General features: G+C 40.7%; 1 protein-coding gene across 4 annotated transcripts in view; it reads right to left on the bottom strand.

The window, feature by feature from the left end:
• The window catches only part of SIK3 (SIK family kinase 3), a 264,012-nt gene that overhangs the window by 226,768 nt on the left and 22,832 nt on the right, over positions 1–14,412 (bottom strand). The gene's annotated exons all lie outside the window — the stretch shown is intronic.

Here is a 14,412-nt window from a genome sequence, read left to right as displayed (position 1 = left end):
GGCTGAAAAAATAAAGAAAGAAAAAGAGAAAAAGAAAAAAAATAATAATAAGGGCAAAGAAAAATATATACTCCCAAAAAGAAGGTGGGGCAAGAAAATGCAGAAAATGCCTAAAGTCAACATTGAGCACTACACAACTCAAAACAAATACCTTTAATATAAAGTGAAGGGAGAAGAGGAGTTCAACACCCAAGATACTGATCTAAACCCAGATCTGCCACTGTGTCACACTTTATTAAGGTCACTGACCCTGGGAGACAGTGAAAGACAGGGAAGCCTGGCATGCCGCAGTCCATGGACAAGACCTGACACAGAGTCGGACAAGACTTAGCAACCGATTGACAAAACCTCTGAGCACCCCAGTGTCCCTCCCCTTTTTGAAACAGAATAAATTATGGTCTCTGAATAACCCTTTTGAGACACTGCAAAAAATAAAGAATTTATGTGAAAACAAATTTAAGTTATACAGGAAAGTTATATTCTCCATGCAAAAAGTATGCAACTAAGAATATCTAAAATATCGTCAAACCAAATTAATAACTAGGTATATTAAGAGTCAAAAATGGTTCCGCACTGCAAAATGGCTCCCTATAGACTACAAAAGCAAGCCCAACTGCCTCAGCTAAAAAGTCATGTCCTTCATGAAACTGACCCAATCTCATCCATCTAAAACATCTCATATATCAATCCAAATTCATTTACTTTCCCCAAACGTAGTATCTTCCCTCCCTGGACACACTGTGCCCCTACTTCTGTCAGCAATCCAACTCTTCTACTGTGTTTAAAGGTGATCCCAAAGTCGCTGCCCTAATAAAAACTGCTTATCCTTCCCTGGTGACTCAGACGGTAAAGCGTCTGTCTACGATGCAGGAGACCCGGGTTCAATCCCTGGGTTGGGAAGATCCCCTGGAGAAGGAAATGGCAATCCACTCCAGGACTATTGCCTGGAAAATCCCATGGACAGAGGAGCCTGGTAGGCTACAGTCCACGGGGTCGCAAAGAGTCGGACACAACTGAGCGACTGAACTGAACTGAACTGATCCCTGGGCAGAAGATAAATTAGGAGGCTAAGATTAACATCTTAGTGAACAAAAACGTTCACTCCTTTTTCTTAATTTCTAGTGCTTGCTCCGGAGAAGGCAATGGCACCCCACTCCAGTACTCTTGCCTGGCAAATCCCATGGACGGAGGAGCCTGGAAGGCTGCAGTCCATGGGGTCGCTGAGGGTTGGACACGACTGAGCGACTTCACTTTCACTTTTCATTTTCATGCATTGGAGAAGGAAATGGCAACCCACTCCAGTGTTCTTGCCTGGAGAACCCCAGGGACGGGGGAGCCTGGTGGGCTGCCGTCTATGGGGTCGCACAGAGTCAGACACGACTGAGGCGACTTAGTAGTAGTGGTAGTAGTGCTTGCTCAGAACTATAAAATGTGGCATTTAATTTTAAACCATATTTTCCTGTTCTCTAATCTTGTACTGCTTTTTAAATCAGTATTTCTTCACCTACAGAAAGGAAGAGACTTAGAGATGGACAGTATGACTTCCATCCTACTGTAAGGCACCCCACTGTTGGAAAGATGAAAGTAGAGCTTGTTGCTTTCTCAATGATACTGTATTACAGGCAGTTTCCCAACTCAAGGGGATGAAAATCTTAAACCAAATTCCATTTCGGCAACATCAGCAAGAATCTATAGTTTTACTTGCTCTATCTGGAGTTAGTTAGTAATGCTCAAAATTCTCCAAGCGAGGCTTCTACAGTGCTTGAACCAAGAACTTCCAGATGTTCAAGTTGGATTTAGAAAAGGCAGAAGCACCAGAGATCAAATTGCCAAGATCTACTGGATCACAGAAAAAGCAAGAAAGTTCCAGAAAAACATCTGCTTCACTGACTACTTCAAAGCCTTTGACTCTGGATCACAACAAACTTTGGAAAATTCTTAAGGAGATGAGAACACCAGACCACCTTACCTGCCTCCTGAGAAAACTGTATGCAGGTCAAGAAGCAGACTTATGGACATGGGGAGGGTGAAATGGTATGTAAAGAGTAACATGGAAACTTACATTCAGTTCAGTTCAGTTGCTCAGTCGTGTCCGACTCTTAGCGACCCCATGAATCGCAGCATGCCAGGCCTCCCTGTCCCTCACCAACTCCCAGAGTTCACCCAAACTCATGTGCATCGAGTCGGTGATGCCATTCAACCATCTCATCCTCTGTCGTCCCCTTCTCCTCCTGCCCCCAATCCCTCCCAGCATCAGGGTCTTTTCCAATGAGTGAACTCTTCTCATGAGGTGGCCAAAGTATTAAGAGTTTCAGCCTCAACATCAGCCCTTCCAATGAACACCCAGGACTGGTCTCCTTTAGGAAACTTACATGACCATATGTAAAACAGATAGCCAACGGGAATTTGCTGTACTTCTCAGGAAACTCAAACGGGGCGGGGCTCTGTATCAACCTAGACGGGTGGGATCGGGAGGGAGATGGGAAGGAGTTTCAAAAGGGAGGGGATATATGTATACCTATGGCTGATTTATGTTGAGGTTTGACAGAAAACAGCAAAATTCTGTAAAGCAATTATCCTTCAATAAGAAATAATTAATTTTTAAAAATTAAGAAAAAAAAGAAGCAACAGTTAGAACCAGACATGGAACAATGGACTGGTTTCAAATTGGGAAAGGAGTCCATCAAGGCTGTATACTGTCACCCTGCTTATTTAACTTATATGTAGAATACATCATGCAAAATGCCGGGCTGGACAAAGCACAAGCTAGAATCAAGACTGCCAGGAGAAATATCAATAACCTCAGATATGCAGATGACACCACCCACATGGCAGAAAGTGAAGAACTAAAGAACCTCTTGATGAAAGTGAAAGAGGAGAGTGAAAAAGGTGGCTTAAAAGTCAACATTCAAAAAACTAAGATCATGGCATCCAGTCCCATTACTCCATGGCAAACAGATGGAGAAACAATGGAAACACTGACAGACTTTATTTTCTTGGGCTCCAAAATCTCTGCAGATGGTGATTGCAGCCATGAAATTAAAAGACGCTTATTCCGTGGGAGAAAAGCTATGACCAATCTAGACAGCATATTAAAACGCAGAGACATTACTGGCCAACAAAGGTCCGTCTAGTCAAAGCTATATGGTTTTTCCAGTATTCATGTATGGACGTGAGAGTTGGACCATAAAGAAAGCTGAGCGAGACTCTTGCGAGTCCGCTGGACTACAAGATCCAACCAGTCAATCCTAAAGGAAATGAGTCCTGAATATTCATTGGAAGGACTGATGCTGAGGCTGCAATACTTTGGCCACCTGACGCAAAGAACCGACTCATTGGAAAGCATCACCCTGATGCTGGAAAAGATTGAAGGCGGGAAGAGAAGGCGATGACAGAGGATGAGATGGTTGGATGGCATCACTGACTCAATGGACATGAGTTTGTGCAAGCTCTGGGAGCTGGTGATGGACAGGGAAGAATAGTGTGCTGCAGTCCATGGGGTTTCAAAGAGTCGGACACAACTAAGAGACAGAACTGAACTGAACTCCTCTGGAGTTAAGCTGGAAGAAGCCAGAAGTGTGGTTGTGGTGGTGGTTGACTCGCTAAGTCATGTGCGACCCCATGGACCCCAGGCTCCTCTGTCCATGGGATTTTTCAGGCAAGAATACTGGAGTAGATTGCCATTTCCTTCTCCAAGGAATCTTCCCAACCCAGGAATCAAATCCAGGTCTCCTGCATTGTAGACAGATTCTTTACTGACTGAGCAATGAGGGAAGCCCAAAAGTGTAGGTTTGACAATTCTGTATCTAAGATGTTAGGCTCTTTGGGTTTTTGTGGATTTCTTTTGCTTTTTTTTTTTAGTTGTCATTATAATGGGAATTTTCAAATACACACATAAGTAGAAAGAAACTGTATAGTGACCCTCCTGTACCCATCAGACAGCTACAACAATTATAAACACATAGCCATTTGTACCTATATTCCTGACCTCTTTTTCCTTCCTCTCCCCAGCAGATCCCAGACACCATATAATGTCATCCACATTACATCAGTATAAATTTCTAAAAGGTAAGTACTTTTTTCTTTTGAACACAACTATAACATTACTATTCTACCTAAAAAGATAATAATTCCTTAGCATTAAATATCTCGTCAATGTTCAAATCTCTTTATTGTCATATAATAATTGTTAAAATATTTTGGGCACAAATTGTAAAAATAACATAACGTACCTCTATGTACCCAATATTAAATAATAAAACTTTACATAAACAATTGAAACTCATTTGAAGTACTTCTCATACAATTTTTTAATCAAATGGTCTGTTCAAGTCAGGATCTCAGATTACTTCAGGAGAAAAAAATGGTTTCTTCTTTCCTGCTCTTTGGCCTTCCTTCACTTTCACAGCCAAACTCTCTTAATTTTTAGGTGTATGCAGAAGGGCATTTCCATCTCCCAGGACCCATTACTCTCCTTCTCAATCAAGAAAACAGCCCTTCTCAGGCCTTACACTGAAGTCTGCCACTACCTCGGAGCTTTCAGCACAGTCAGAAAAACATTTAGTCCAATGGCACAGCCTCCTTCCTCCACAGGTAAGCTGCCCCATTTCATTTACTACTCCATGGAATTTTTGTAAACATTTTATTTATTTTTAATTGAAGGACAATTGCTTTATAATTATCGTGTTGGTTTCTGCCATGGAAAAGTTTTAAACTCCACTATCTTATAAATGTAAATAATGTAGGCCCCATTAAATGATTACTTTTCCGTTTCTATGACTATCTCAGGAGCTCAATTTTAAGTTCTTACATTGTCAGCTTCCCATTTTAAGTTAAGCTACTATTAAGTAACTTACTTAAAATTACTATTAAGTTACTTCGTGAACTAAGGCACAGTAGGTAGGGCATTTAAACCCAGAAAATTATAGGCACAATGCAGACAGGTCAACACTGGGTTGGCTCTCTTCCTTAGCCATGAAATTCATCACTCACTAGCCACAAAGGGAACCAAGTAAGACGCTATATAATAATCAGCTCAAAAACAAACTCTTCACTAGAAAATAATATAAATGCAGACAGTGAATCATTGGGGTCATTTTCTTTCATTGTGACTACAGCTTAATGCAAGCAGACAGCAAATGTGAGGTGAACAACTGGGAGATAAGAGGGGAAAAGCATAATCTTTCTAACCACTTCTAAACTCCAAGAGCTAGTAACTTGGACATTCAGCAGGGACTGAAGAATCAAAACCCCTTTATTATCCACATGCTTGGGCTTAGCATTGTGAAGGACAAAAATCAACATGGCAGTCTCTGTCTTTGAGGAACTTACACTTGCAACACCTGCAAAAAACCTACTTGCAAAAGTAGGGAGTCAAGAAATACCTGGAATAACAGGCAAATTTGGCCTTGGAGTACAGAATGAAGCAGGCAAAGGCTAATAGTTTTGCCAAGAGAACACACTGGTCATAGCAAACACCCTCTTCCAACAACACAAGAGACGACTCTACATATGGATATCACCAGGTGGTCAACACCGAAATCAGATTGATTATATTCTTTGCAGCCAACAATGGAGAAGCTCTATACAGTCAGCAAAAACAAGACCAGGAGCTGACTGTGGCTCAGATCATGAACTCCTTATTGCCAAATTCAGACTTAAACTGAAGAAAGTAGGGAAAACCACCAGACCATTCAGATATGACCTAAATCAAATCCCTTACGATTATACAGTGGAAATGACAAATGCAATGCAAATGACAAATGACAGATGCAAGAGATCAGAGCTGATAAACAGAGTACCTGAGAACTATGGATGGAGGTTCATGACATTGTTTGTACAGGAGGCAGGGATGAATACCATCCCCAAGAAAAAGAAATTTAAAAAGGCAAAATGGTTGTCTGAGGAGGCCTTACAAATAGCTGTGAAAAGAGAAGCTCAAGGCAAAGGAGAAAAGGAAAGATACACCCATTTGAATGCAGAGTTCCAAAGAATAGCAAGGAGAGATAAGAAAGCCTTCCTCAGTGATCAGTGCAAAGAAATAGAGGAAAACAATAGAATGGGAAAGACTAGAGATCTCGTCAAGAAAATTAGAGATACCAAGGGAACACTTCATGCAAAGATGGGCACAATAAAGGACAGCAATGGTATGACCTAACAAAAGCAGAAGATATTAAGAAGTGGCAAGAATATACAGACGAACTATACAAAAAAGATCTTCATGACCCAGATAACCACGATGGTGTGATCACTCACCTAGAGCCAGACATCCTGAATGCAAAGTCAAGTGGGCCTTAGGAAGCATCACTATGAACAAAGCCAGTGGAGGTGATGGAATTCCAGTTGAGCTATTTCAAATCCTAAAAGATGATGCTGTGAAAGTGCTGCACTCCATATGCCAGCAAATTTGGAAAACTCAGCAGTGGCCAGAGGACTGGAAAAGGTCAGTGTTCACTCCAATCCCTAAGAAAGGCAATGCCAAAGAATGTTCAAACTATCGCACAACTGCACTCATCTCACACACTAGTAAAGTAATGCTCAAAATTCTCCAAGCCAGGCTTCACCAGCACGTGAACAGAGAACTTCCAGATGTTCAAGCTGGATTTAGAAAAGGCAGAGGAACCAGAGATCAAATTGCCAACATCTGCTAGATCATCAAAAAAGCAAGAAAGTTCCAGAAAAACATCTACTGCTTTATTGACTATGTCAAAGCCTTTGTGTGGATCACAATAAACTCTGGAAAATTCTTAAAGAGATGGGAATACCAGACCACCTGACCTGCCTCTTGAGAAATCTGTATACAGGTCAGGAAGCAACAGTTAGAACTGGACATGGAACAACAGACTGGTTCCAAATAGGGAAAGGAGTATGTCAAGGCTGTATATTGTCACCCTGATTGTTTAACTTATATGCAGAGTACATCATGAGAAATGCGGGGCTGGATGAAGCACAAGCTGGAATCAAGACTGCCAGGAGAAATATCAATAACCTCAGATATGCAGATGACACCACCCTTATAGTAGAAAGCGAAGAAGAACTAAAGAGCCTCTTGATGAAAGTGAAAGAGGAGAGTGAAAAAGGTGGCTTAAAGCTCAACATTCAGAAAACTAAGATCATGGCATCCGGTCCCATTACTTCATGGCAAATAGATGGGGAAACAGTGGAAACAGTGTCAGACTTTATCTTTTTGGGCTCCAAAATCTCTGCAGATGGTGATTGCAGCCATGAAATTAAAAGACTCTTGCCCCTTGGAAGAAAAGTTATGACCAACCTAGACAGCATATTAAAAAGCAGAGACATTACTTTGCCAACAAATGTCCATCTAGTCAAAGCTGTTGTTTTTCCAGTATTCATGTATGGATGTGAGAGTTGGACTATAAAGAAAGCTGAGCGCCAGAGATTGATGCTTTTGAATCGTGGTTTCAAAAGCACAAGAAGAAGACTCTTGTGAGAGTCTCCACAAGAAGACTTGTGGAGAAGACTCTTGAGAGTCCCTTGGACTGCAAGGAGATCTGACCAGTCCATCCTAAACGAAATCAGTCCTGAATATTCATTGGAAGGACTAATGCTGAAGCTGAAACTCTAATACCTTAGCCACCTAATGTGAAGAACTGACTCATTTGAAAAGACCCTGATGCTGGGAAAGATTGAAGGTGGGAGGAGAAGGGGACGACAGAGAATGAGATGGCTGGATGGCATCACCAACTCAATGGACCTAAGTTTGAGTAAACTCCAGGAGTTGGTGATAGACAGGGAGGCCTGGCGTGCTGCAGTCCACAGGGTGGCAAAGAGTCAGACGCGACTGAACTGAACGGCACTGACACTCTGCTAAAACTAGATTAATGTATGTGTATAAGCACTAAATTGTGTAAAGCAGATTTAAAGCAGTGGAGCTCATAAAAGGGATGGGTCAACAGAGGTTAAAGAAAGTCAAAGGAAATGATGTGAAGGTCAGAAGAGCTGAACCTTGAAGGCAGGGCATAGCAGGATCAGCAACACTAGGAGACACTGTAAAGTCGTGAGGGTACAGACCATAAGCCTGGCACACAGCCTGGAACATTTAAATATGTGTGGATGAATAGGACAAGGAAAAATGGAAAAAAAAGGAGAAGAAAAGAATTGGCATTCCAGATAAGAGATTATTTTTTAAATAAGATTAAACATGGCAATTTCATGAGGCAGTAGGGAAACACAGAATGGTAAGAAATTAGGTAAAAATAGGTAAAATGAACCCAACCCCTTCACGATTTTAAAAGTCAAAGACCAAAAAGATACATGCACACCAATGTTCACTGCTGCACTGTTTGTAATAGCCAAGACATGGAAACAACCTAAATGTCCATCCACAGAGGAATGGATAAGGAAGATGTGATGTGTGTACACACACACACAGGAATATTACTCAGCCATTAAAAGAATGAAATAAGGCCATTTGCAGCAACATGGATGGATGTAGAGACTGTCAAACTAAGTCAAGTAAGTCAGACAAAGGAGAAATATCATACGACATCCCTTATATGTGGAATCTAAAAGGAAATAATGAGACTCACAAACTTAGAAAACAAACTCATGGCTGCTGGTGGGGAAGGAATAGTTAAGGACTTTGGGAAGGTCATGTACACACTGCTATATCTAAAATGGATAACCAACAAAAACCTATTGTGTAGCACATGGAACTCTGCTCAGTGTTATGTGGCAGCCTGGATGGGAGGGTGTTTGGGGGAGAATGGATACACGCATATGCACGGCTGAGTCCCTTCACTGTTCACCGGAAACTATCACAGCATTGTTAATCAGCTACACCCCAATACAGAATGTTTTTGGTGTTAAAAAATAAACTTAGATTTTAAAAAGTCAATAAAAGAGATATAAAACTGATCTCATATTAAATACCAAAATGAGTATGTCCAGAAAGCACATTCTGTTATGTCTCCACTTTTCAAGAACACTAATAAAAAGTGTAAATAGCCATTTTTCCTTAAATGGTCATTCATCTTTGTCATATTATTGGGCATAACCTAGAAACCATGTTAATATTTCCCCAGAGAAGAACTAATACCACTAGCTGGTACAGATGAGTAATTTTTTTCCTGAATATTTTTACTATCTGGAAATGTGACTGGGTTATCACTAAGGTCAGCCTCCTTGGTAGTTGTGTAATCAAATGTCGGAGACACACCACAATTAAAGCAAGAGACGGCTGAGGGCAACCTAGCACAAAAGCCAGTGACTAACGCTGAATCACAGCTTCCAAGCGCTGCTTCACCATAATGTCAACCCCCCATACTAACATCCCCTTCAGTGGTCCTTGGAAGTACATCAAAAGTATCATCCAATAACTATTCTCCAATATTTTGCAGGATAATGCTAAATAATTAAGAGTAATAAAATCTAGTAGAGTCTTCAGCCTATAAGCCAAACTTTGTTAAGCCAAGGAAATTCTTACCTCCTCAAACTTCACAATTGGAGAAGAATTCATGATTATGGCATACACTCTGTGTATATAGTAGATCCCCCAGATATTCCTCCCCGACAAAAATTCCAGGTCCTGGCTACCTACCACCAGCTATGGTCTTCAGCATGTGTGTGTGTGTGTGTGTGTGTATGCTAGTCACTCAGTCATGCCCGACTCTGTGACCCCATGGACTGTAGCCTGCCAAGTTCCTCTGTCCGTGGAATTCACCAGGCAAGAATACTGGAGGGGGCTGCCATTTCCTTCTCCAAGATGGTCTTCAGTGGCAGCTGTATAATCTCTGTAGAAGGACTTCAGAAACTGAAGTCTAATGAGGGAAGGGGACAGTGGCGATTACATGATAAAGCTACATACGCACGGTAAGTGCACTACTTTCACTTACATATAAGCATATTTAGAGTGAGTCTGGCCAGCTGTTAACATCGCCAGTCATTTTCCTTAGCATTCCTTCCACTCCCTCCAGCCTGAATCATGCAAAACAGGCAAGCTGTCTGGTTATACATTAACACTGTTACAATGACAGTGATAGAATTCTGGTTATTTTTAATTTCACTTTTCAATTTGGGTGCCTAACACCTGGCATAATGGAAAGAACAAGAGCCTTGGAGTCATACTGACCTACTTATAAATATCAGCTCTACCGCTTAAAAGATATGTGACCTTGAACAAGTTACACAACTGAACCTCAGTTTCCTTTATGGAAACTAGGTATAACAACAGCCTCTTTGCAAAACTGTTGAGAGGTTAAGCATGAAATTATGTGTAGTATCCAGAACACAATAGGCACTTAGCTTATGGTAATTATGACGGAAGGCTGGTGAACACGCCTATACTCAGGTTTCCAAATAGTACTAACCCTATAATGAAAGCCTTTTCAGCCTCATTCTCTCTAGTCCACTTGTGAGATGACTCACCTACCCTTTTATAATCTTATCTGGTCTCTAGAGGAAAAAGGCTCCCTTCCGGAAATCAGTCTTGAGGTCAAAACTGGCTTGACCTCACAGCCATCTCCTTGCAATGCTATCACGTCCTGCCTGGCTCTGGGGCCTCTAGAAAATCCTGTTTTCTCTATTGCCAGTTTCTGTTTCATTGCCTTAGGCTACATGCATGCTCTTACCAGATTTCGAATGCTCAGTTTTGTCCCCCAGTCTATTCTAGGGCACTCTGAAGTATCCAGTTTCTCAAGAAGTACCACGTTTTGGACTGCTATACTACTATACTCCAAGAGGGCAGTCAACCCAGCATGTTCTGCCAGTGCCTAAAACCTCTATCTCTGTCACAGGCGGAATGCCAGCTCTTCTCTCCCAGCAAACGGGATCCTGACTTCTAGAACAACAGGCGCATCCCTCTCTCTCTACTTCATCTTATTCTCCCACCATTCCCCTATATCCCACAACAGGAGGGAAAAGTGGAAAGATAATTCAAATCAGAGTCAAAAGACCTTGATTCTTCTACTTTATTTCTGTTACTCAAATTTGTTCTTCTTTGTAAAATTCTGTGCTTATCTCACAAGATCAAAGTAAGGCTCAAATAAGATATTTGTGAATACGTTATGCAGATCTAGGATATTACTATAACTATTACAAGTCTCTATTATGACTTAACATTTTTTTTTTTAATATAAAACCCTAACATTTATCTCCTCTAGCATTATTTATATTAGCAAAGGATAAGAAGTAACTCAAATAGCCATCCATTAGGGGACTAACCAAAAAAATACGTGATACATCCTTTCATAGGAATACTATATAGCATTTTTTTTATTAGAAAGCTTCTTATATAGCTACAGGTCATAATCCTGAAGATATAATAGTGAAAAAAGATGCAGATCAGTGAGTATAATTTACTACAATTTTTTTTAAAAGAGAGGGTACAGTAAACAGATACACACATTTACTTGTAAACACATAAAATATCAGAATATAGATAAGACACTTCCCTGGGCTTCCCTGATGGCTCAGTGGTAAAGAGTCTGCCTGGCAATGCAGAAGATGTGGGTTGGATCCCTCGGTCAGGAAGATCCCCTAGAGAAGGAAATGGCAACCCGTTCCAGAATCTTGCATGGGAAATCCCAAGGACAGAGGAGCCTGGCAAGCTACAGTCCATGGCACTACAAAAGAGTCAGACACAACTTAGCAACTCAACAAGCAATCTAAGACACCGATAATACTGACTGTATCTGGATCCAGATAGCCACGGGGTATGTGCAGGAAGAAAACTTTTCTGTGTACTTCTCTCTTTTGTAGCTCTTAAATTTTTGAACCCCTAGCCTGTGGATGGGACAGGAAAACCATCTCTTCATACAACTACAAGCCTAAGAAACAATATGACCATTAGTGAGGATGACAGCGTATCTGACAACTCATTTCCAGGGCAAGCCTCAACTTCACAATTACCACCACCTAAAATAAACTACATACCCTTCCATGATCTCACTCCTTCAAGTGACCAGAGATAATTTATTCCTTCCAGTCAAACTTCCTGACTACGTTATTGTGTGTCCATGTACTATGCACTTCCACACTCAACGCTATTTATAAAACTTATTGTCTTAAGGGATCTACTGCAAAGTCTTTGAAGGGCCCTCTGAACCATAACATTTTCCACCTTCAAGTCTGGTCAGGAATCATTCCAATGCCAACTTTACTGAACCAAAGACTGAGTTCTTCCTCTTAATTACTCCAGGTTCACCACAGGATCCAAGTAAGTCATTCATTTGAGTCTCCACGGTGAAACGACTCTACTGCAGATCATCCCGACTTAGAGAAGAGTGAATTTTGTTCATTTCCTCTAATCTGGTGGAAAAACACTCCTTCCAAACCGTGCAAAATAATTCTTCCAGGAGGATAAATGAAATGTACTGAGGCAACATACGTCCCAAATGTAAACTATAAACAATACTGCCTTAAACATGACTTTAATCAGGAATGACATCCCAGGAGCTGAAACAAAACAGCGGCAGATACTGCCTCCATTCTCACTGTCCTGTGGCATGCAGGGTATTCTTGAACCTGGATTATGAAGAGCACACCACTGAATATGAGCTTCATCCTTTGAATATTCCTTTCACATTCAACCCTCGTTCTCACTTTCTGGCATGGAGATCCAAAACCTCAATGCAGTACAGAATGAAATGCTGGATTACTTTAGTGCAAAAAGGTGAAGCCTCCAAAAGCGTTCTAATTAGGATACCTCTTCAATGAAAGCATACAGAAATGTGCCGGCTCCTTCTCCCTTCTTTTTCTAACAGCTATTTGCTTTCTCAGGAGCAAATCTTCAGTCAAACACAAAAGCCAACCACCTAGCAAAGCTCAAATACAGACAGGTGTTTTCCAAGCACAGTTAAATCTCAGGAGTAACTAGTCACGATGAGTAACATCTACTAACAAGGTGCTTATTGGTGTGCTGGGACAGTTAACAGCCTAAAAATCTCTCAGTTATGACCAGCGTTGATAAAAATGAGAAATAAAACTAAAAGAAAAGCAAGCCCACTTTCCACCAACAGAAAACTTACAAAAGGAAGAATCACACAAATCAGCTAGTCCTGCCACACAAAACCCCTTTTATTCTAGGGTGGAGACTAAAGGCCCCAAACGAACCTATTTGAGTATTTTGCTACTTTAACCCTACTGAAGCCCATGGATAGACTTATTAAGAAAAAGTCTGAGAGAACTGGACAAAAACAGTTTTTAAAAAAAAAAAAAAAATGAGTAATCATCTGCTACTGCTAAGTCATTTCAGTCATGTCCGACTCTGTGTGACCCCATAGACAGCAGCCCACCAGGCTCCCCCGTCCCTGGGATTCTCCAGGCAAGAACACTGGAGTGGGTTGCCATTTCTTTCTCCAATGCATGAAAGTGAAAAGTGAAGGTGAAGTCGCTCAGTCGTGTCCAACTCCTCGCGACCCCATGGACTGCAGCCCACCAGGCTCCTCCATCCATGGGATTTCCCAGGCAAGAGTACTGGAGTGGGGTGCCATTGCCTTCTCCGAATCATCCGAAAATATACTTATAAATAAGCAGTTATTTAAAATTAAGAGTTTCATTGAAGCACTCTAGAATACTGTTCCACACAGTAAGCATGCCCTGCTTGATCAGCTCCATTCACGAGACTTGAAGTTTCTCTGCTTTAAATTTCTTTAATACTCACAAGATCCTAAAGTTGGTTCCTGCATGAGACAGACATGATAGAAAATCCCAATGCTAATATCAGACTATAAGAATTTTTTTTTTAATAAGAATTTTTAATGTTACCAGAGGTTATTCAGCCATGTTACCTGGACTTCACCCAAGTAATATCCTTTGAATCGATCTATTATTGCACGACAGGAGGCAAACAAGTCAAGTACAGGTGAGAAATCAAGGTCACTAAACTGAATTCCATTATAGCACTTTTAGGTAGTATCTTTCTCACTATCTGCTGGGTGCCAGCACGATTTCTTGATGCCTTTTCTACCACCTACCATCTCTCTGTGTTTTCTGCATTAAAAGATTGTGAGGAAAATGCTATGCTTTTCTAGAGATATCCAAGACTATAAAATGAGAGGTGTTTTTTTTTTTTTTATGACATTTAGTATGTCAAGTTAGAACTTGACATAATAAGTATGTCATATCCTAGGAAAAGCTCTTTAGCAAGTAATACTCCCAAATCATCTCTACTTTGCAGGCTCTTAGAATGCATTAAATGTTTAATAAGTTAAATGAATGTTCTCTACAGGATAGCAAGGACTTTTACTAAAGGAGATTACAAGGTTTCCCAAACTGGTATTATATTTAAGAATGTTCAACACTGGCCTTCCAAATGTACTTTAAGTACTATAAAGCTGTAATAATTAAAGCTATACAGTATCAAAGAAAGTAAAGAGAGCACAATCAAACAGTTAAGAGTTCAGAAATAAACTGAAGTATCTGGAGATTTTGTAGACAAAGTAGATTTTTAAA

Source organism: Bubalus bubalis, chromosome 16, assembly GCF_019923935.1.
Source record: "Bubalus bubalis isolate 160015118507 breed Murrah chromosome 16, NDDB_SH_1, whole genome shotgun sequence".
In the NCBI taxonomy this organism is placed as follows: domain Eukaryota; kingdom Metazoa; phylum Chordata; class Mammalia; order Artiodactyla; family Bovidae; genus Bubalus; species Bubalus bubalis.
The sequence above is the reverse complement of the archived record's forward strand: the minus strand, read 5'-3'. Positions and strand labels throughout refer to the sequence as shown.